A 22,359-nucleotide genomic window follows, 5' to 3' on the forward strand; every position below is an offset into this window, starting at 1 on the left:
TAAGTAATCACTAAATAACTTCCTCCCAAGGGTCTAAAAATAAAAATAAGATAACAAAAGAAGGTCACAGTCCTGACAGCTTTATCATGCAAATCACAACTGTGAAAATTAAGCATGTTTTTGAGACTATGCCCTCCTCAAATATCCTTCCTGGAATTTTGTACCAGTAATGGCTGGTAATTAATTGTTATACCAGCTGGAAAGTATATCATTTGGGGTATGTGAAGTAAACATGTAAAGAGAAATGACCACACACACCTGAAACCAGGCCTCATTTCACAACTGTTTCCTACTTTCGATTTGCTTAGTTTACTTCATGAGGTATCTCGAGGAGAGAAAGCAGAGCTGGGATCTGCCCTGAGGCTGCTTCGGGAAGAGCTGGGTGGGCACCAAGACCCTCAGACCGAGGGCTGAGCTGCGTGGCTATGACCCCATCACTGCAGCTCCCCAAGCGTGTGTCCCTGTGTGTCACGCAAACCCCTGCCACACAGGTGACACACGCCACACGCCTGACACAGGCTCAGCACACAGGGAGCTGCAGGGGCCTTTGAAAACAGTATGCTGAGAATAGATAGGGCTCAAGGACAGTATCTCCAATTGAACTTTTAATGAACTCCCGTAGGCGCCAAGAAGGAGGGCAGATAAGGAAGAGCATAGAAACAAAGAACTGAGTAGAAGGTTACATCTGGGAAAAGAAAGTTTGTTTTGCATTGCATTCTTTCTGCTGACGTGGGGTTTATGGAGTATAAATAAAGGGAGGCGGAGGCTCTGAGCGCGGCCGCCATGTTCTCTGTGTGTCTTTGTCTTTTGTGTGTTCTTTCATTCTCCACCACCCCCGGCACGGACCCCAACAAGTGGCGCAGCGAGCAGGGTCAGCACGGGTGAGTAGGGGAGAACAAGAAGGGGAACCCCCTAGGGGCGGGTAAGGCCCGGATATTGTTAAGGGGAACCTTCTTAAGCTTTCATTATGGGGAATTCCATCTCTCTGGCCTCAGAATATTTACGGCTGTTTCAAGGACTGTTGCTGTCTATAGGAGTAAAAGTGAAAGAAAAAGACTTTGAAGTGATTGTTTGCCCATGTTGAACAACATTGTTACTGGTTTCAGTATCAGACTAAAGTGCAGCTGAATCGCAGAGAATGGTTACAGGTAGTAAAAACTCTGCTTAGAGCTCTCCCGTTAGGGGATATTATGCCTCTAAAATTGTGGACCTTGTGTGACTCTATCACTCAGACATTAGAGTTACTTGAGACTGATTCAGAGTGTGGTAATGTAGCCACAGGAGGAAAGGTATCTGAGGATTTGGAAAAAATAAAAATAAAATAAATCTGAAATGGAGCCCATTTGTGCCAGGATAACAGAGGATGGGGGGGTAGCAAAAGGGGGAGAAGAGAAAAAGCCAGCTCTTCCTTCTTCTAAGGGAAATTCTGACATACAGTGTATTATGGAAATGCTTCAACAAATATTACAGATATATTCTTCTAATTCACCTTTGCGAGCTTTCCCTGTTTCTTTTCCTTCTGCCCTGTTAAAAGAGGATTTTCCAGTGCCTCCAACCCCCCAGCTTCCTTATCTTTACCTTTGTTTGGCAAAGTTGAAGCCCTGTTCACATCAGACATACTTTAAATTTATACTAAACACCTGTTTAATATGTTAAAACCAGTGTATATGTATATCTTATTGTTTGTTAAAATATTATGAGTATTTCAATAGTCAATAAATAAACACATTAATATTAACTATTAATATTAATATAGTATTAATAACCCCAGCTAGGAAATTGTTATGTTATAGGGGTGCATAGGTTCCACCAATTTACACTCCAAACAGAAGTTGAATATTCGAGCTGCTTAATACATTAACTACCTCTTGATATTTTCTGTGTTTTTAAATTTTAACCATTGTATTGTGTATGTAATGATTCTCAATTTGGTATTAATATACATATTTCCTAGTGAGTAATTATGTTAGACATATAGGTTTATTGTCATTTCTTTGTTCTGCTACTTTTGGTTGGGTTATTTGCCTTTTCTTATTAATACGTTGAGATTCTTTATATTTGGGGATATGAGTATTATTATATATTATATATACTTTTAATTAAAAAAAAAATTTAAGGAGCTGGATCTGTTTCCAATTATTTGTGCTTCTTTTGCTCCTAATGCTCAGTTTTCAAATGGTGGCAATAATGTCCAATTTAATGCCTTACAAATTAAATTTTTAAAAAGAAATGAAAGCTGCCATTTCTAACTATGGACCTCAATCTCCTTTTATCCTTGGTCTTCTTGATATTTTTCATCAGAAAATTTGATAATTCCTATAGACTGGAAGACTTTGGGGAAGGCTTTTCTTGATCGTTCTCAGTGGTTACAATTGCACAGCTGGTAAATGAACAAGGCACATGTATAGGCTAGAAAAAATGTTATGTGTGATCCCCCTGGACCCACTGAGGAACAACTCACAGGCACGGACCAATATGCTACTCTTAATGCTCAGGCTGGTTTAGATGATGTTGCCTTTACTCAAATCAAGACTTTGTTTTTAAGGACCTGAAATAAGGTAGAGATAACAGGAAAATGTTCCCTTTCCTCTGTGAAGATTTTACAGGGCACAAATGAACTATATTCAGATTTCGTAGCCCGTCTTCAGGATGCTGTCTTCAAAATTGTGGGTGCTGGCCTTGCTTCAAAAATTGTGTTATAAACATTGTCTTTTAAAAATGCTTATGCTGACTGTTAAAAATTGTTAAAATCGTTAAAGGCCAATGGGGCCAATTTAGATAAATATATTAAAACTTGTGTTAGTGTTGGAGGGGCTATTTATGATGCTCAATTATTTGCTGGAGCTTTGTCTAAAGCTTTAAAAGGAAATAACAGACAAGGTGTTTGTTTGCAGTGTGGTAAACCTAGACATTTCCAAAAAAAGAATGTCATAAAAATTGAACACTTTTATCCCTCAAGGCAGAAAGCTGCCTTCAGAGGTGTACAAATATTGTGGTAAAGGTCGACATTGGACAAATAAATGTCGTTCCAAAACTGATAAAAGTGGAAATTTACTGTCTCCTCTCCTGGGAAACGGGAGCCGGGGCCCACAGGCTTGGGGCCCCAACAATTACAATAGAAGTCTACTACAATATTCAGTGAGCAATGGCCTACAACATTAAGGAATAAATTCAAGTCCTCCTTAAGGATCCCACACCTTACCCCAGTTTCTCAGCTTTATGCAGCAACTAAGCAGAGCGCCGCTGCTGACTTAGCTATTACTCAGCCTTATACTTTGTCTCCTAATAGAGGAGTATATAAATTAGCTATTAGAGTGTGTGGCCCTTTGCCAAAAGGACATGATATTACCAATAAAATTTTTATTTTGGTACAAGTTTCACAATTTATACGCCTAGAGGCAGGGGAACGTATTCTCAATAGAGAGGGTTTCGTAGCACAGAAAAAACTGTTTTTTGGGAAACTTTAGTTTCTAATCAAAAGCCTTTATGTTCATTGCACATTAATGGGATAGTTTTAAAAGAGTTAATTGATACGGGGGTGAATATGTCTATTATTTGTTTAAATTAGTGGCCTATACAATGGGAAAAAAGACAAGTTTCAGTTATACTCACTGGCTTGGGTGCTGCTTTTGTGATTTATCAAGACGTAGAACCTTTAACCTGTGTCGGTGCTAAAGGTCAACAAGGTCAAGTGTTTTTTTTAATTTTTATATTGTTCCTATCAATATTAATTTTTGGGAACAAGATCTTTCACAACAATTTGCTGCTTTTTTAAACATTCCTCATATTTCCTCAGCTGCCAAAAATAAGATGTTCAAAATGGGCTACAATCCTTTAAACTCATAGCCACCACTCCTATTTAGGTGAAACAGTGACTATTATTTAAAGAAATACTTAGGACTCTAAAAGAGTAAGTCAAAAAACAAATGGCCGAGAGGAATATAAAGCCACGTATTTCTGCATGGAATTCCTGTCTTTGTCTTGTCTTAAAATTATAAATGTTTACATTAAACCTAGGGAAAGTTTACAGCCTGGTCTTCCTAATCCTGCCCTTATCCCACAAAGTTAAAACCAGAGAAAAGCAGCAAGATGCTTTTGTATCATTACAAACTCAGCTTTCTTTCTACTCACTTAATATTGCCACAGAAAAAATTTAACTGGATTTTCTTATCAATATTTAGGGTATACCTTGGGGGCACAAAATATTCGACCCCAAAAAATTCAAATTCGACGTGATCATTTAAAAACATTAAATGATTTTCAAAAGCTTCTAGGAGACATTAATTGGATGCGTCCTGTTTTAGGAATACCAACATATCAGTTATAACATCTTTTTTCTATTCTAGAAGGAGACAGTCACTTGGACAACTCACGGCATTTAACTCCTTTGGCTTTACAGGAACTCCAGCCTGTTGAAGAGCAACTTCAAAAGGCCCTTCCTTTTGTTTATTTCATACTTTACCTTCTCCCACAGGAATGATTCATCAAACTAGTCGACCACTAAAATGGATCTTTTTGTCCAATAAAATATCTAAACGCTTGGCTACTTATATCGATCGTTTAGCTGAAGTGATCATCAAAGGACGGCATCACTGTCGACAACTTTGGGGAGGAGATCCTTCCTTAATTATCTCTCAATTCACTCATAGTCAGATCACTTATCTTCTTGCAACTTCTGATTCTTGGCAAGAAGCTTCATCAATCTTGAGTTACAGTTTATCCTTATCCCTCGGTGCAATAGGGAGAATTGTTTGCTATTCTCATGGTCTTACTTGATTTCCCTACTACTGGTTGTAACATTGTTAGTGATTCTCAATACGCCGTTTATGTTACTTCTTATATTTCTCAGGCCACTTTACCTCTTTGTACTACTTCTTCTCTTCAGAAATTCTTTTCTTTGTTATCCTTTACTTTGAGCCAACGTCGAGCTCCTTTATTCATCACTCATCTTCGTTCTCATTCTCAACTTTCTGGACCATTAGTTCATGGTAATACTCAGATTGATTTGCTTTTAATCGGCCACCTACATGCTGCAGAACAAAAATATACTCTACATCACACTAATAGTTCTGGCCTTCAACGATGGTTTCATTTAACTCATAAACAAGCTCGTTCTCTTATTCGAGCTTGTCCTTCCTGTGCTCCTTTGAGCATTCCATCCTTCCATCCTGGGGTTAATCCACGAGGTGTCCCTTCTTTTAGACGATTAAAGTATGTTCATCATACCATTGATACCTTTTCTCATTTCTGTTATTACTCATCTCTTAGCTTATTTCGCCATCATGGGCATTCCTCATACTTAAAACTAATAATGCCCCTGCCTATGTCTCTCGTAAATTACAAGTTTTCTTACAGCAATACAATATTCAACATATCACCGGTATCCCGGGCAACAGTCAAGGTCAAGCCATCATTGAGCGCACAAATTTAACTTTAAAAACTTAACTATTAAAACAAAACAAAAAGGGGGAAATGAGCCCCCCAGAAACCAGATTTTGAAACCAGATTTTGAAGGTTCTTTTTACCTTAATTTTTTTGAATCAATGGAGACAATTGCAAGACTCTGCTGTCGTAACCCATCTTTCCTCAACTCCCTCAGTGATAGTCCCTGCTGACAGTTTAAAGGTTTGGTATCCTAATGAAGAAGGTAAGCATGTTCAAGGGCAAGTTCTAAAACAGGGACGGGGCTATGCTCTTGTCCTTACAGGGAGTGGACCTGAGTGGTTTCCTACAAGATGATTGAAACCCTGTTGAAAAGAAAACTGGATTCAGCATGCATTTCTTCCTTTGTTAGATGTGCCTCGGCGGGAGACTTATTTCTCTTAGTGAGGCTTTGTATGAATATTGGACTTATATTCCCTTTCCACCCTTGTATCAGGGAGTCGCCTGAGAGGAGGCGGAAATTAAGGTTTTGACCAATAACATTACTTGGATGCCATCCCCCATATGGACAAGGACAACATAGAATGGGAAACAGCAATTATAATCAGCACATACCAATTTGGAGTGGAAGGACTTCCAATATGTATGGGAAATAGTCCTCATTGTCTCCGAAAATTGCATGAAGCTTGGGCTGTTCGTTATAATCATAGTCATGTGGCTGCTAATACTGTTATTATTGTAACTAGAAGTTTTTAATATAATCATACTGTATATAGTAATGAAACTATTCCTAGTTCTTTACTTTTTTGTCCTATTCTAGAGGTTTCTCCTAATATTGAGGTGCTGGAGTGACAATAATGTCGGGGAACTAAACCCCGGATTTTATTAGAATACAACGGGATGCAAATAACTGATTGAAGTGTGCACGGTGATTTTCAAACAAAATTTAGTCACATACCTTTGAAATGACACTGGGTAAATTAAAGTATTGCTGCTAACAGTAATGAAACCTTGGTATGGCGTGAAGGAGGCCTGAAGTACAGAGTTATTTTTGGAAGTTGTTAGTTGCAGGCGATGCCATTAGCACTTTTGTGGGGAATATGCCCCTTAATCTTTCTAACCCGAATAACTCCTTTCATATTCAGTTATATCGGAATACCTCCTGATATATTATTGCTTGTGTCCGTAAGCCCCACCTATTATTAGCAGGAAATTTGACATGGGATAATCTTACGGGGACTGTTAAGTGTACAGATATGTGTACATTTTTGTCTTGCCTCAATCATTCCTGGTGGCACAATTTTACTGAGGATATTTATATCCTCAGGGCTCGTAAGGAAATTTGGCTACCTGTTAACCTTACGCGACCATGGGGGGCATCACCTCTTGAGACTTATATTTGGACTTCTCTCCAGCGAACCCTCCGTGCCCTTGGACTTATAATTGCCTCGGTGATGAGCCTTGTCGCCATCATCTCCACTGCAGCCATAGCAGGACTCGCTCTTCGTCAAAGCATACAAAATGCTGAATTTATGCAGCAATGGCACGAACAATCTCAGCGGTTATGGCTTCAACAACGAAACATTGATTCTCAACTTGCTGAAAGATTGGACAACATGGAGCAAGCATTGACATGGCTTGGAGATCAGCTCACTGTACTCAGTACTCGGATGACATTACAATGTGATTGGAACTCCACTCAATTTTGTGTAACGCCTGTGCCTTTTAACATCTCTCAAAATTGGACTGTAATCTGAAAATTATTAGTAGGCCATAAAAATATTAGTTTGGACATCCAAGAGCTCACTCAGAACATTTCCGAAGCATTTCGACAACAATTACATGTGTTGTCCGGAACTGTAACCCTTCAGGAGCTGGGTCAGCGCCTTGCTTTAACCCATGGACCCAGATGAAGATATGGATTTCTACAATCTCTGGAAGTATATTGCTTTGGGCACTTGGATTGGGTCTACTTCTTTTGGTGATTCGATGCTCCCTCCGTCGCCTCCAAAAACAAAAGAAAACACAAGAACGAATATGGGCTACCTTTTTAGGATTGAGGCAAAACAAAAAAAAAAAAGGGGGGGAAATGCAGGGGCCTTTGAAAACAGTATGCTGAGAATAGATAGGGCTCAAGGACAGTATCTCCAATTGAACTTTTAATGAACTCTTGTAGGCGCCAAGAAGGCGAGCAGATAAGGAAGAGCATAGAAACAAAGAACTGAGTAGAAGGTTTCATCTGGGAAAAGAAAGTTTGTTTTGCATTGCATTCTTTCTGCTGACGTGGGGTTTATGGAGTATAAATAAAGTGAGGCGGAGGCTCTGAGCGCGGCCGCCATGTTCTCTGTGTGTCTTTGTCTTTTGTGTGTTCTTTCATTCTCCACCACCCCCGGCACGGACCCCAACAGGGAGCGATCAGTAAGTGGTGACTAGAGAGAAGTGACGGCCTTCAGCGTGGACGGAGAAAACAGGCCACAGACTCACAGAGGAAACGCCACAGATCCACAGACGGAGAAAACACCACAGACGCACGGACGGAGGAAACACCACAGACGCACGGAGGGAAGAAAAGCGCCACAGACGCATGGAGGGAGGAAAAGTGCCACAGACGCAGGGACGAAAGAAATGCCACTGACGCACGGATGGAAGAAACACCACAGACGCATGGATGGAGGAAACGTGCCACAGAGGCACACACGGAGAAACCAGGCCACAGATGCACGAACGGAGGAAACGCCACACATGCACGGACAGAGGAAACAGGGCAGAGACGCCCACACACCAGTGTGGAACGTCGGACAGGAACGTCCTGGCCATGCACTGTCCACTCCCCCTAGAGACTTCCCACCCCAGAGCACTCAGGATGGCTGTGGAGCTCCTGCCACGCACCCCAGAGGCGAAGCTGGGGAGCCAGAGATGAGCAGGTTCACGTCCATCAAATGCAGCTGCAATCCCTGTAATAACTGCAGGTCACTATTAAACAGAAGGGCACCTCACTTGGAATAAAAGCACTCTGCATAAAAGAACTAAAGATTGGCTGGAGACAGCTTAGAAACCGTCACCATTATTCTTGTTAGTGACAGCGAAGCTTCAAGAGTGGTCATTTTTCCTGTAGAAATCCCACAAACGTGATTCCTGGAACTCATTTAGAATATTTCTTTCCCAGAAACCACACGACCAAGAACTTAATAGTGCCGTCTCTTGACCAGAAAGATTCAGATTTCTGATGAAACTAAACCCTGTCCAGCCTCCTGATTCTAGAAGATGCTATACAGAAAAGCTAACTCAAAGGGGTCTCATTTCTTTTGTCGTCCATGACACATATAAAAAAAAAATTTTAAATATACAAAAAATGTAGGAATTGTACAGTGAATACCCATGTGTCTACCCCCTGGATCACAGATTAGATTTAAATGTAAAGTTCTAAAGGTTCCCAGCTAAGGAAACGTGCAGTGTAAGCCTCTACCTGGTTAGAACCAAGGGGAATGGAATGAGCTTTCCCCAGCCTTCCTGCTCAGCTGGGAGGAGCTGCCACAGCTCAGCCACCCCACCCCAGAGCACCCAGGATGGCTGTGGAGTTCCTGCCACCCACCCCAGACGTGAGGCTGGATAACCAATTGCGGTGTTAAGAATGAGCCAGCCTTTAGAGGCCATGTGGTCTATACTTGAATAGAAAATGTTCCAGGAAAATAAAGATTCCAATGCGTGTGCTGAATTCCTAACCATTTGAAACCCAGGCTCCTCATCTATATACAAAGAACAATGCTCTCTCCTGGGAAAGCATTTCAGAAGCACGAAAAAGGATCCACATGAGAGCAGCTGAAAACTACAAGGCATCATGCAATTATAAACCTTTTTCTATATCTTTGTTTCAAGGAATGTCAGCATTCTAAATATTGCAGTTCATCCCACATCACCTTTCAGGAGCAAATCATAACGATCAAAACTATCAGCAGAATCACTACCAGCTCAGTCACCACGTGCTTCTTCTTCCTGCATGACAATTCCTGCAGAACGATGGGACCATCCCAGAATGGCTCCCTGCCATCATGTGCCCATTCTCCTTCCCCAGGGAGCTATTCCTGTACTCATGGGGCATGGGAAACCTGTATAACGTCACCAGAAAGTCCTTGTTTGACTTACACACTTCGCAGAAGGGCTGATTTTATCCAGAATCCTAACTGTGTCAAACACTAAACCTAAAAAATCATCAAGAAACCAAAGAAATGTAAGGCCAGGTCCTGCCCCAGGTGCATGGCTACTAGGGGAGAAATAGAAAATGAGACATGAAAGGAAACTTTTAAGATATTCAGACCATCACTGGATGATTCCAGGAACCCATTACAGATCATTGCTGTTCCTAATAACAGGAAAGAAATTCTAAAATCCCAACAGGCATGGTGAGTCCCTCACTTGCATGAAGTCAAAATAATAATCCATCACTCTCTTCAAAAGGACAAAAGAAAAACTCTACTTCCTCTTCATATTAATTTGTGTAAAGCAACTTAAGTGAGAAAATCTTAATGTCTGGACTGTGATATCAATAGCAAAATAATCCCAAGATTCCCAATTAAAAGATACAGACGGGCTGAATGAATTTAAAACAAGAAAAACTGACTATATGCTGCCTACAAAAAACTCAGTTCAGCCGCAAAGACACACATAGACTAAATGTGAAGGGATGGAAAAACACATTCCACATTAATGGAAATCAAAAGTGAGCAAGAGTAGCCATATTTATTTCAGATCAATCACAATTTAAGTCAAAAACTGTAAAAAGGAGACAAAAAGGTAATTATATAATAAAGACATCAAAATAGCAAAAGGATATAACAATTACGAGTATATGTGCACCCAACAACAAAGCACTCAGATATATAAAGCAAATATTAGTAGATCTAAATAGAAAGAGAGGTCTGGCGCAGTGCCTCATGCCTATAATCCCAGCATTTTGGGAGGGATGTGGAGGCAGGTGGATCACCTGAGGTCAGGAGTTTAATACCAGTCTGGCCAACATGGTGAAACCTTCTCTCTACTAATACAAAAAATTAGCCCAGCATGGTGGCACATGCCTGTAATCCCAGCTACTTGGGAGGCTGAGGCAGGAGAATCACTTGAACTCAGGAGGTGGAGGTTGCAATGAGTTGAGATTGCACCTCTGCACTCCAGCCTAGGCAACAACAGCAAAACTCTGTCTCAAATAAATTTATATATACATAAATATACACACACACACACACACATATATATACGTGTGCGTGTGTGTGTGTGTATATATATATATACACATATATATATATATATATATATGGAGAGAGAGAGAGACAGAGAGAGACAGAGAGACACCAACACAACAATAGTAGGAGCTTCAAAATCCCACTGTCAGCACTGGAGGTCATCTAGACAAAAAATAACAACAAAACATCAAATTTAAAGTCCAGTGTAGACCAAATGGACCTATCAGACATTTACAGAACATTTCATCCAACAGATACATAATGCACATTCTTCTCCTCAGCACATGGAACATTCTCTAGAATCCACCACATGTTAGGCTACAAAAGAATTCTCAATACATTTTTTCTAAAATTGAAATAACATCTAGGATATTCTCAGACTCTAACAGAATAAAGCTATAAATCCACAACAAGGAACAGACACTTCTCAAAAGAAGACATTTATGCAGCCAATAGAGACATGAAAAAATGCTCATAATATAGAATGAGACCACCACTTCTCCTGTTGTCTTTCCCAACTTTTCCCCGTCTCCCCTTTTCCCTAGTTTATAAGACAGGAGAAGGGGAGAAAACAAAAAGTTGGAAGGAAACAGAAGTAAGATAAATAGCTAGACGACCTTGGCACCACCACCTGGCCCTGGTGGTTAAAATAATAATAATAATATTAACCCCTGACCAAAACTACTAGTGTTATCTGTAAATTCCAGACATTGTCTGAGAAAGCACTGTAAAACGTTTTGTTCTGTTAGCTGATGCATGTAGCCTCCCATCATGTTTTGTCTGCGGCTAGTCCTGCTACAATAATCACTCGCCATCAGAGAAATGCAAATCAAAACCACAATGAGATACCATCTCACACCAGTTAGAATGGCGATCATTAAAAAGTCAGGAAACAACAAGTGCTGGAGAGGATGTGGAGAAATAGGAACACTTTTACACTGTTGGTGGGACTGTACACTAGTTCAACCATCGTGGAAAACAGTGTGGTCATTCCTCAAGGTTCTAGTACTAGAAATACCATTTGACTCAGCCATCCCAATACTGGGTACATACCCAAAGGATTATAAATCATGCTGCTATAAAGACACATGTACATGTATGTTTATTGCGGCACTATTCACAACAGCAAAGACTTGGAACTAATCCAAATGTCCATCAATGACAGACTGGATTAAGAAAATGTGGCACATATACACCATGGTATACTATGCAGCCATAAAAAAGGATGAGTTCATGTCCTTTGTAGGGACATGGATGGAGCTGGAAACCATCATTCTCAGCAAACTATCGCAAGGACAGAAAACTAAACACCGCAAGTTCTCACTCATAGGTGGGAAATGAACAGTGAGATAACTTGGACACAGGAAAGGAAACATCACACACTGGAGCCTGTTGTGGGGAGGGGGGAGGTGGGAGGAGGGAGGGATAGCATTAGGAGATATACCTAATGTAAATGATGAGTTAATGGGTGCAGCATACCAACTTGGCACGTGAATACACATGTAATAAACCTGCACATTGTGCACATGTACTCTAGAACAAAAAGTTTAATTAAAAAAAAAATCAACAACAAGGAGAACTTTCAAAACTGTATAAATACATAGAAATTACACAATATGCCCTTGAATAGCCAATGGGTCAATGAAGAAATGAAGAAGGAAATTTAAAAATTTCTTGAAATAAATGAAAACAGAAACACAACATATCAAAGTTTATGGTATACAGCAAAAGCAGTATTAAGAGGAAACTTTATAACAATGAACTCCTACATTTAAAAAACAGATTTAAAATAAACAACCTAACAACGAACTGCAATGAGCTAGAAGAGCAAGAACAAATCAAATCCAAAAGTGGTAGAAGAAAAGAAATAACAAAGATCAAAGAGGAACTAAATAAACTTGAAACTAACAAATATAAAAATGAAGAAAAAAATATTGGTTTTTTGAAAAGATAAATAAAATAGACAAACCATTAGCTACACTAAGCAAACAAAAAGAAATCCCAAAGAAATAAAATTAGAAACAGAAAAGGAGAATGATAGTTGATACTACAGAAATACAAGGGATCATTACAGACTATTTTGAACAATTGTATGTCAACAGATTGGAAAATCTAGAAGAAATGGATAAATTCCCGGACACGTACAACCTACCAAGATGGAACCAAGAAGAAACGGAAATCCTGAAGAGACCAATAATGAGTAACATGTATGACTAAGTAATAATAAAAAGTCTCCCAACAAAGAAAACCCCAGAACTAGGTGACTTCGCAGCTGAACTCTACACATTTTTATTTCAATTCTTCTCAAACTATTCCAAAAGTATTGAAGAGGAGGGAATTCTGCCAAGTTCATTCTTCAAGACCAGCATTACCCTGATACCAAAATAAGGCAAGGACAAAATAAAAAGAGAAAACTATAGGTCAATATTCCTGATGAACACAGATGCAAAAATCCTCAACAAAATACTAACAAACTGAATCCAACAGCAAATCAAAAAGATTATACACCATGATCAAGTGGGATTTATCCCACGATGCAAGGATTGCTCATCAAACACAAATCAATAATAATGCTACATCACATCAACAGAATTAAGGACAAAAACCATAATATCATTTCGATAGATACAGAAAAAGCATTTGATAAAATTCAACGCTGCTTCATGATAGAAAGTCTCAACAAAAGAGGCACTGAAGGAAACATACCTCAACACAATAAAGGCCATATGTGACAAACCCACAGCTAACATAATGGGGAATGGGGAAACACTAAGAGCTTTTTCTCTGAGATCTGTAAAAGACAAGGACGCCCACTTGTGCCACTCCTATTCAACACAGCACTGAACGTCCTAGTCAAGAGCAGTCAGGCAAGAGAAAGAAATCAAGGGCACCCAAAGTGGAAAGGAGGCACTCTAATTATCTGTTTTCAGACAATGTGCTCTTATATATTAAAAAAAAAAAAAAGACTCCAGCAAAAATCTCTTTGAACTGATAAACAAATTCAGTAAAGTTACAGAATACAAAATCAACATATAAATATCAGTAGCATTTCTATAGACCAACAATGAGCCAGTGAAAAAAGAAATCAAGAAAGCAATCCCATTTAACTACAAAAATATAAAATAAAAATAAAAATACCTCAGAAGAAATCTAACCAAGAAGGTTAAAGATCTCTATGAGGAAAACGATATTCTACCCTCTGAAGGTAGAACAGTGGCTTCTAGAGACAGGAAAGGGCGGCGGGAAGGCAGAAAGGGAGAGGTTGTCTAATGGATACAAAATTACATCTAGATAGTAAAAATAAGGGTTAGTGTGCTATAGCCTTGTAGGGTGACTATAGTTTACAATTTATTGTATATTTTCAAGCAGCTAGAAGAGAGGATTTTAAATATTCCCAGCATTAAGAAATGACAAATGTTTGAGATGATGGACATGCTAATTACCCTGAGTTGCTAATTACACACGAAAAACATGTATTGAAATATCATACTGTATCCCATGGATATGTACTATAATGTGTCCATTAAAAATAATAATTGTTAAAAACCCAAGGGTCATTTCTCATGTGTCCTTTGTCAGTGTTGTGGTCCATTGGTGGAGACCTAGCCATTTGCAAGTAAGACTATAGTCACTTGAGCTGAAAGCAAATGAATCGTCACAAAAATTACCACTGGCACCAAGTCTTCTTTCCAGAATTTCCTGCCCACAGCACTGCCACAGTCACTGTGGGCAGGAAAGACACACTAGCACCCAAGTTTCAACCCCAGTAAAGTTGATGCTTTTATTTCTCTGGTTTGGAATAGGTGTGTGTTCATAATTTACGTTTACTCCAACTGTCCCCTTGCTTAAATAGCTTCTTAAGGATAACTTCCTCTTACTAAATCCCAACAGCTTCTGAGCATCCATTATATTATCCAAAGTAAATAAAAAGAGAAAACGTGTTGAAAGCCTGATAATGTTCACTTAAGAATCCAGCATGATGTACAGCTTGAAATGGCTACTCCACCTTGTTCCTTTACATGACTTTTAAAGTAGCCCCAGTTATTATACATAATTGAAGTCATAATTTCTGCAATACCATTAGGTCCACGAACGGTGGGGCCAGGGGACTTCAAAGTCTGTCTCCGATTTTTTTTTTTTTTAAAAAAGGAAAGCTCATGAGAGTAGGTAATGAAAATAAATATTCACACAACTCGGAACAGGGGATGGTGAAACATAAAGCTCCAGCCTGGCACAGGTGTCCAGCCAGTGAGGGTGGGGACACAGACTCATACGGTCCCCACAATCCCTCAGAAATGCCACAGACAGGTGGGTGGCCTGAGACAGAGCCAGGCTCCGAATTCCGGGAGCTGTCTGGCTCATGTGCACCTCATGTGGTCCACACTGCACGAGGATGCCCAACGTCACCAGTCCCGGTGCAGAACACAAGAATACCCCATGGCATGAGCCCCCGCTGCACAGCATAGCCCGAAGGTGCCAGCTCAGACTCCTACACATGCTGGTCACCAAGGCACTGCCCTCCAGGAAGGAGGACCCCAGAGGTCGTGGCAGGGTGAGGTTCTGCTCTTCATCATCCCCGAGCAGAGGGGAAAGTCCCAGCAGACATTTGGGGAGCCTCTACACGTGGTTCTGGGACTCTGAGTGGAGGTTCAAAGATGTCCCCAGGTACGCCAGACTCAAACCTAAAAAAGACCCATTCTTCCAGATATGCCCAGACTGGAACCTATATAGGCCATCCTTCCTAGCTTTTCTCTGGAAAAGCAAGCTTAAAAGAGTATCGACTAAAAGGGGCCACCAGGAAGACAGAAGTCCTATCTTTAAAAAAAGATTTTTTTTTTTTTTTTTTAAAGAGGCACTGAGGCTCTGACCCATCTGAGCACAGAGTACATGCTCGGCAGCCTCTGTCAGAGCAGAGCAAGTACACACATGCTCTCCATGCCCTGTGCTCCCAGCACCCGTGCTCCCCGCACCCGTGCTTCACACGCCCGTGCTCCCCACACCCGTTCTCCCCGCACCCGTCCTCTCCACGCCCATGCTCCCTACACCTATCTGTGCTCCCCATGCCTATGCTCCCTGCAGCCGTGCTCCCCGCACTGTGCTCCCTGCGCCCATGTCTGCTCCTCGAGCTCTCTTCCACTGGTTTCCTCTGTACATCCCTCTTGATAGTCACTGTCACCTCGAATCACCTGGCTAAATGGAGGTAAAGAAAAAGTCTAGAGTAGCACATTGGAGGACAGAGTGGAAGTGGCTATTTACCAAGCAGGGCTATGAGATGAGCGCATCTGATCCCCATTAATCCTGACGGTCAGTTGATTAGCCCTGTTCAACAGCTGGGAACACTGAGGTGTGGAAGGACGGGCTTGCTTACCCCAGACGATGCTGACAGTGTGGGCCCAGCCCAGTCCCACAGCCACCAGGAGGAGGCTCCTCACTGGGCAGGCGCGGAGGTGCAGCCCAGAGAACGCTTGGGACCCTGGCACAGACTCCTCAGGAAGGAAATAGAAAGGCCCACAGAGACTCAAGCAGCACAGAAGAAGGTCACCCACAAGTTAAAAATAGATGTTTGTGCTTTACCGTCCCAGAGTGCTAAAAATCCAACCCACTCACACGCACAGCCTGACGTGAGCCTGGCCTCCTGCAGCACTGGGCTAAGCGAGAGACGTACCTGCCTCTCTCCCGACAATAGCAGACTTGGCAGCTATTCTTCAATGTACTTGACACGCTTCCGTGAGGGATTAAGCGACACTCTGTCGACACTGGCTAAGTTTAATCCTGACACAGCCAACCATCTAGATCTGCAGTGAACAAACAACTTACTTTGGATGATTCTGCCACTAACAAAGACCCTGAATCTCCCACCAAAGCTTAGTGACACGACTTACCTTTCTGTTTTCATTTCAGGTACACTGGCCCACATGATCTAATTTACCTGCTGATAATGCCTTGGAAAGACCACCAGGGGGCCCCACATCATTTTCAGCCTTAGAGGGATGTGAATTTCCCTTTGATGAGAAAGGTGATGGGGAAATAAAACAAGGATCCAAAACAGATGCCTGTGTGTTTCCTGGGAGTGATAAAGTCAGGAACTGCCTCTGTGTGTCAGGCGAGGGAGTAACAGAGAAAATGGCACCAACTCCTGAGACAGAGGACCTGATGCATGGTGCAGCTACCGCCTGTGGCCAAGGAAATTCCAGGGAATGTAGACCCCAGTTGTATGGTACAGCCACCATGTGCGACCACAGAAATTCCAGGAATGCAGACCCTCAGTCACATGGTACAGCCACTATCTGCAGCCACAGAAATTCCAGAGAACGCAGACCCTCAGACACATGGTACAGCCACTATCTATGGCCATGGAAATTCCAAGGAATGCAGACCCTCAGTCACATGGTACAGCCACCATATATGGCCACGGAAATTCCGAGGAATGCATACCCCAGTCGCATGGTGCAGCCACAGCCTGCAGCCACAGAAATTCTGGAGAACGCAGACCCCAGTCGCATGGTACAGCCACTACCTATGGCCATGGAAATTCCAGAGAACAGAGACCCTCATTCCCATGGTACAGCCACCACCTATGGCCACGGAAATTCAGGGGAACGCAGACCCTCAGTCACATGGTACAGCTACCACCTGTGGTCACAGAAATCCTGGGGAACACAGACTCCAGTCGCATGGTGCAGCTACCATCTATGGTCACAGAAATCCTGGGGAACACAGACTCCAGTCGCATGGTGCAGCCACCACCTACAGTCACGGAAATTCCAGGGAATGCAGACCCCAGTCACATGGTACAGCCACCATCTATGGCCACGGAAATTCCAGGGAACATAGACACCAGTCGCATGGTGCAGCCACCACCTGTGGCCATGGAAATTCTGGGGAATGCAGGCCCCAGTCTCTAAAGTATGAACTTCACTGCAGTGAATGTGGAAGAGTTTCTCTCTGTGCAGAGCTCAGTATCCAGAAGGGAAGATGGCCCCAGGAATGCCTTCCTCCTCTTCAGAGCTCAGGGCCTAGGGCTGACACCCTTGGGAGCGGTCCTTGTTCAGCAATTGCGCCTGTGGAGGGTCCCCCAACACTCACCGTGCACCTCCTAGGAGCGGAGGCTACAACAGGGAGCCAGAGACCAAGCTCTGCTCAGACAACAGTGAGCTGATGGCCTTCCACTCTAAGTTCAACAGGGACCCAAGGACCAAGCTCTGCTCAGACAACAGTGAGTTGATGGCCTTCCACTCTAAGTTCAACAGGGACCCAGGGACCAAGCTCTGCTCAGACAATAGTGAGCAGATGGCCTTCCACTCTAAGTTCAACAGAGACCCAGGGACAAAGTTCTGCTGAGACAACAGTGAACTGATGGCCTTCCACTCTAAGTTCCAACTGCATGGAATGTGTATTCCATGAATGCTTGTTAAATGAATGATTCATATAAGGTCATCTGTGCTGACCTTTGCTGGTCTGCTGACTGTGAGCTTCAGAGCATAGGCCTCATTCCTGGAGCAGCCAGCTCTTCCCAGAGCGACGGCCACTGCAGGGCAAAGCCCAGAGCTTGTCCTGCAGCAACACACTCAGGACCCTGCGCTGGGCACGCTGGGGGCCTCTCCAGCAGAAGATCCCCAGCCCTGACCTTGCAATACCAGTGAACCCCAGGGGAGTCCCAAGTGCTCAAAATCATGTAAATGTCCATTGTGATTTAACATATCAATTTTAGAAGAAAGGGCATATTGCCACCTCCCTCCTCAAACTAGGGACTATAAATCGATCCATCACCCTAACTGAGACTCTGCCTTAAATTCTGCTAAAACTACCATCCAAACACTCAAATTTACATTAGCGTTAAGGGAAAAAAAAAAAACTAAAACAAACACCTGTAAGAAACGGTCAAGTAACCTGTGATACATCAACCCAAAGATTAAACATGAAAACAATGAAGTAGCAAGATATTAAAAGAATATAAACTCTATGTACATCATGGCCCAAGGTTCTAAAATTACACAGAGACAAAGACTGGAATGGAAGGGGGATATGTTTACAGATACATTTTTTATTTTTTAATATTACTTCTCTAATGTATGATTTGACTAACCAGATAATTCAGTAAAAAATTAAAAAATTAATTATGCCTATAGATAAATATGTAAAGAATCCTTTTCTTTGATGCCAATGGAATTAGTCTGGGTCTGACCCACAGTCTTCAATCTTTTAATTAAGACACAAAAATCATCTTTCAAGCTGTTAGGAAAAAAAGAAGAAAAAGATTGAAAACCAGGAGCCCAGAAGAAAAGGACTCGCTATGTATCACAGCGTCTCTCCACGCCTCTCCACCCCGGACAGTGCTCCCTCTTTCCCCATTTTCATACCTACTGCACAAAACACTTAGTAAAGAACTATCTCAATTCATGAGTCACACAGCACAAAGGGCCAGTGTCGCTGCCAAACATACCCTGCAGCCCCAAAACGAAGAGGCAACTGGTTCCTTCCTTCCTCAGTGAAGGAAGAATGAGAGGCTGCTGGTTGTCATTTTAAATCTCACACCTCAATGTCTTAGCACTTTCCTGCTTTGTTGGTTTCCAGGGCTTATTAAAATTAACCACCCCCCCCCCCCGCGGATATTGAAGAAAGAAAGCAGGACGGTTGTGCAGGCTTCCAAGAGGCAGAGCCCTGCTTCCGCGGCCACCTCTGTCTTTCTACCCACAGCAGCCGGGTTTACCAATTAGTCTCCCTTAAAGAGCAGTTTATGCTCATCGCGAACAAATGGATGCAATTGCTTCTTTTGAGATGCAGCAAGTTTTGGGCCCTCAGCAAAAAAAAAAAAAAAAAAAAGAAAGAAAGAAAGAGAGAGAAAAAACAGGACACTGGCACAACAGTCATAACCTCTGCGTGGCACACACACAGAAGGAAAGTTAAAGCCCTGGAGGCGGAGGCGTTCGGAAAGGGAAGGTGGAAGCAGGAAGGACGCCCACGGGATAGAGTGGTCAGAAACAGACCACCTCACCAAAGGGCGCCTTAGACGTTCCAGATGACAAAATGCCCCTCTTTCCAGGGTAAACACCCATTTGCCAAACTCAGCCAGTGACGGCAAGTAGGAGTTTGCTTTTTTTTTAAGGCGTCTGAGTAACGATGACAAGAGCAAGAAATAAGCTTAATAATGGGACTGACAGGGCCCTGGGCTGGTGACTCTGCTGATGTGCACAGCATCAAAAGCCAGGTTCCTCAATGCGCTCCCTCTGCAGTTCAGGACAGCACTACAACTCACCCCATCAATCACTGCTTAAAAAATCAGTTCTAAAAAAAGACGACCCATTTGAAAGCAGCCGGAGGAGGAAGACAGAGAGTGTCTCACAGAATCCAACCGCTTGTAGCCTCAGAACCATAACAAGAATATGAAACTAGCGGGTCCAGTGTGAGGCAGAACAGAGACACCGTCACGGCTCTCAGGAGGCTGAGCAGGAAGCGCATGGCTCAGGCCCTGCAACGCCCTAAGGGCGCCTGGAGCAGCCCACAGGCCTGTGTCCTTCGTGTGGGTTCACCTTCCTAGTTTCCTGGGTAAATTCAATGTACAGCATTTATTCGCCAAGAAAAGAACATTCAAATCAAACTACTGTCATAACTCTGAAGGGCTCTTAACACTCCAGTCCACACGTTCAAAAGCCCACAAATATCAGTGCTGCCACTGTGCAGGTAACAATGTTTTGGATGCATCATGCACGTAACCAGTAACGATGTTTTCATGTTTTCCGTAGCCATCTCATTCAGGATACTAAAATGATCTGTGACGACTTGATACTTAGTTATCTGTGATTTTCAGATAGATTTAACAAGGCTACCTGGCCAAGAAGGCCTCACCCTCCTGAACCCGGGCACCGGTGCCCCTACGTGCACCCGGGGGCTGGGGAGCGCAGTCTCCACCACCTCTCGCTCTTCAATGTTAAATGTCCTCCCAGAGCGCCTGCGTCGTGGGCCCAGGCTCGGCCCCTCCTGGAGAGCCCTTTCCACATTACAGGACAGGGGAAGCCCAGAGCCCGCGCTGCGGCGCCGCTGACGTCCCGGAGTCCCCGCTTCCTGGTCCTTCCCGTCCGCGGAGGCTGGCGGGGAGGGTCTGGGACCCATTTTAGTTTTCGGTTTTGTCACGAGCCGGAAGGCGACAGCACATGCGAGCGCAGGAAACCCTTTTTTAAAATCTTCCAGCGGAAACGCGAGGGGCTGCCGGACTGCCTCGGAGACGCCAAGCGGGAACCCAGAGCACCCCTGCCGTTTCCCGCATTGCAGCAGCCGGGACCCCGCCCACGCCGCGGGGGGCCCGAGGCGACAGGAGGCCCGCCGGGATCCGGCCGTTTCTTCCTCGACATGCTGGGGGGTGGCGTGGGGCGGAGTTGGGGGGCGGGGGCAACTTAAGAAGTGATCGCGCTGTACCCAGGATTCGGAGGGGAAGCCCGGCCCCATCCTACAGCTCAGAGGCAGAACGACCCCGGAAGGTGCTCCAGGCGACCCCCTCTACCAGTCTCAATTTAAAACATAAACCGGAGAGGGTGGAAAGCTCACTATTTTCCGAATGGAGGTTCCTACCGCCATGTTCCTTCCTCCTCCGCCCCACCCGGCAAGGACCCCGGGGCTGCCTTGCCGGCTCCCGCCGCCCCGCAGGTACCCCTGCCGCTCCCGGGCACGGGCTTCTCCCCAGTTCTTCCCATCGCTTCCCCGCTCTTCTCCCCAGTTCTTCCCATCGCTTCCCCACCTTTACCCGGGTCCTCCCATCGCTTCCCCCTCTTCTGCCCGGTTCCCCCATCCCCTTCCCCTGTTCTCCCCTTCTCCCTCTTCTCCCCTTCTCCGTCCGTCCCTCCCTCGCCGCCCAGAGGGGGGCGCGCACCTTGAGCATGTCCCCCGCTGGTCAGCACGCCGATGGCCTTGCCGGCCGGGAGAGGTGCTCCAGGAACTTCCGCAAGGAGCCCTTGGGGGCCCGGGAGTCGTCCGCGTCCAAGGCGAGGAGGCCGAGGGCAGCCGCTAGTCCGGGTGCGCAGCAGGCAATGGAGACCCTGCCGGCTCGCGCCTGACTCGGAAACGCTGCCCCGCCCGCGCCCCCGCCCGGCCCTAGCGACGGGCGGGGCCCAAGCGCACAGGAGGGGCTGCGGGGGTGGGGGCGCGGCTAGGGGCAGGGGCAGGGGCAGCGAAAGGGGCAGAGAAAGGGGCAGGGGCTGGCCGGGGGCGGGTGTGGGCAGGAGGACCTACGCGGGGGTCGTCGTAGGTGGCTGCCGCGCGAGCGGTGGGTGAGGTCGCGGAGGCGGGGGTAGCACCACAAGTGGGCGGAGTCCCTGGGGGTGGGGCCGCGTTGCCGGTGCGCTAGCCTCGCGGGTGGGTTGGAGGACTCTGGTTGGGGCCTTTAGAGATGCCCGGAGCGCCACAGGTGGGGGCAGGGGCAGCGACCGGGGGAGGGGAGACCGCAAGGGGGCGGGGTCACATCGTTCGCTGGGCGGGCCAAGGCAGGGCGGAATAGAACGCCGGGAGCATCTCCCGGGGGCGGGGGGGCAAGGGAGACCGTGAGTGGGCGCGAACGCCGGGTCCGGTGGAAACCCCGCACTTGCGGGGAGCGCCGATGGCGGGGCGGGGTGGAATTGGGGCGCGGAGACCCCACCTGGACGCGGAGGCTCGCGGCAGGCCCGGTAGATCCGGCTGTTGTCAGCGCCGAGCCCGGCCGCGCGCACAGCTTCTTGGTGGCGGCAGGATTCCTCCTGGGGCTGCGCTGGGA

The 22,359-nt window shown here is 44.6% G+C and overlaps 2 long non-coding RNA genes across 2 annotated transcripts in view; one reads left to right on the forward strand and one right to left on the reverse strand.

The window, feature by feature from the left end:
- The window catches only part of LOC135968055 (uncharacterized), a 50,879-nt gene extending 29,237 nt beyond the window's left edge, over positions 1 to 21,642 (reverse strand). The window contains exon 1 of the long non-coding RNA XR_010582485.1: positions 21,484 to 21,642. This is a non-coding gene — a long non-coding RNA (uncharacterized lncRNA). The remainder of the gene's footprint in view (positions 1 to 21,483) is intronic.
- LOC135968054 (uncharacterized) lies at positions 814 to 7,724 on the forward strand. The gene is made up of 2 exons (XR_012426698.1): positions 814 to 881; positions 4,347 to 7,724. It is a non-coding gene; the product is annotated as an uncharacterized lncRNA (long non-coding RNA).
- Positions 21,643 to 22,359: the final 717 nt, after the last annotated feature.

This window comes from Macaca fascicularis, chromosome 17 (genome assembly GCF_037993035.2).
Source record: "Macaca fascicularis isolate 582-1 chromosome 17, T2T-MFA8v1.1".
Taxonomy (NCBI): domain Eukaryota; kingdom Metazoa; phylum Chordata; class Mammalia; order Primates; family Cercopithecidae; genus Macaca; species Macaca fascicularis.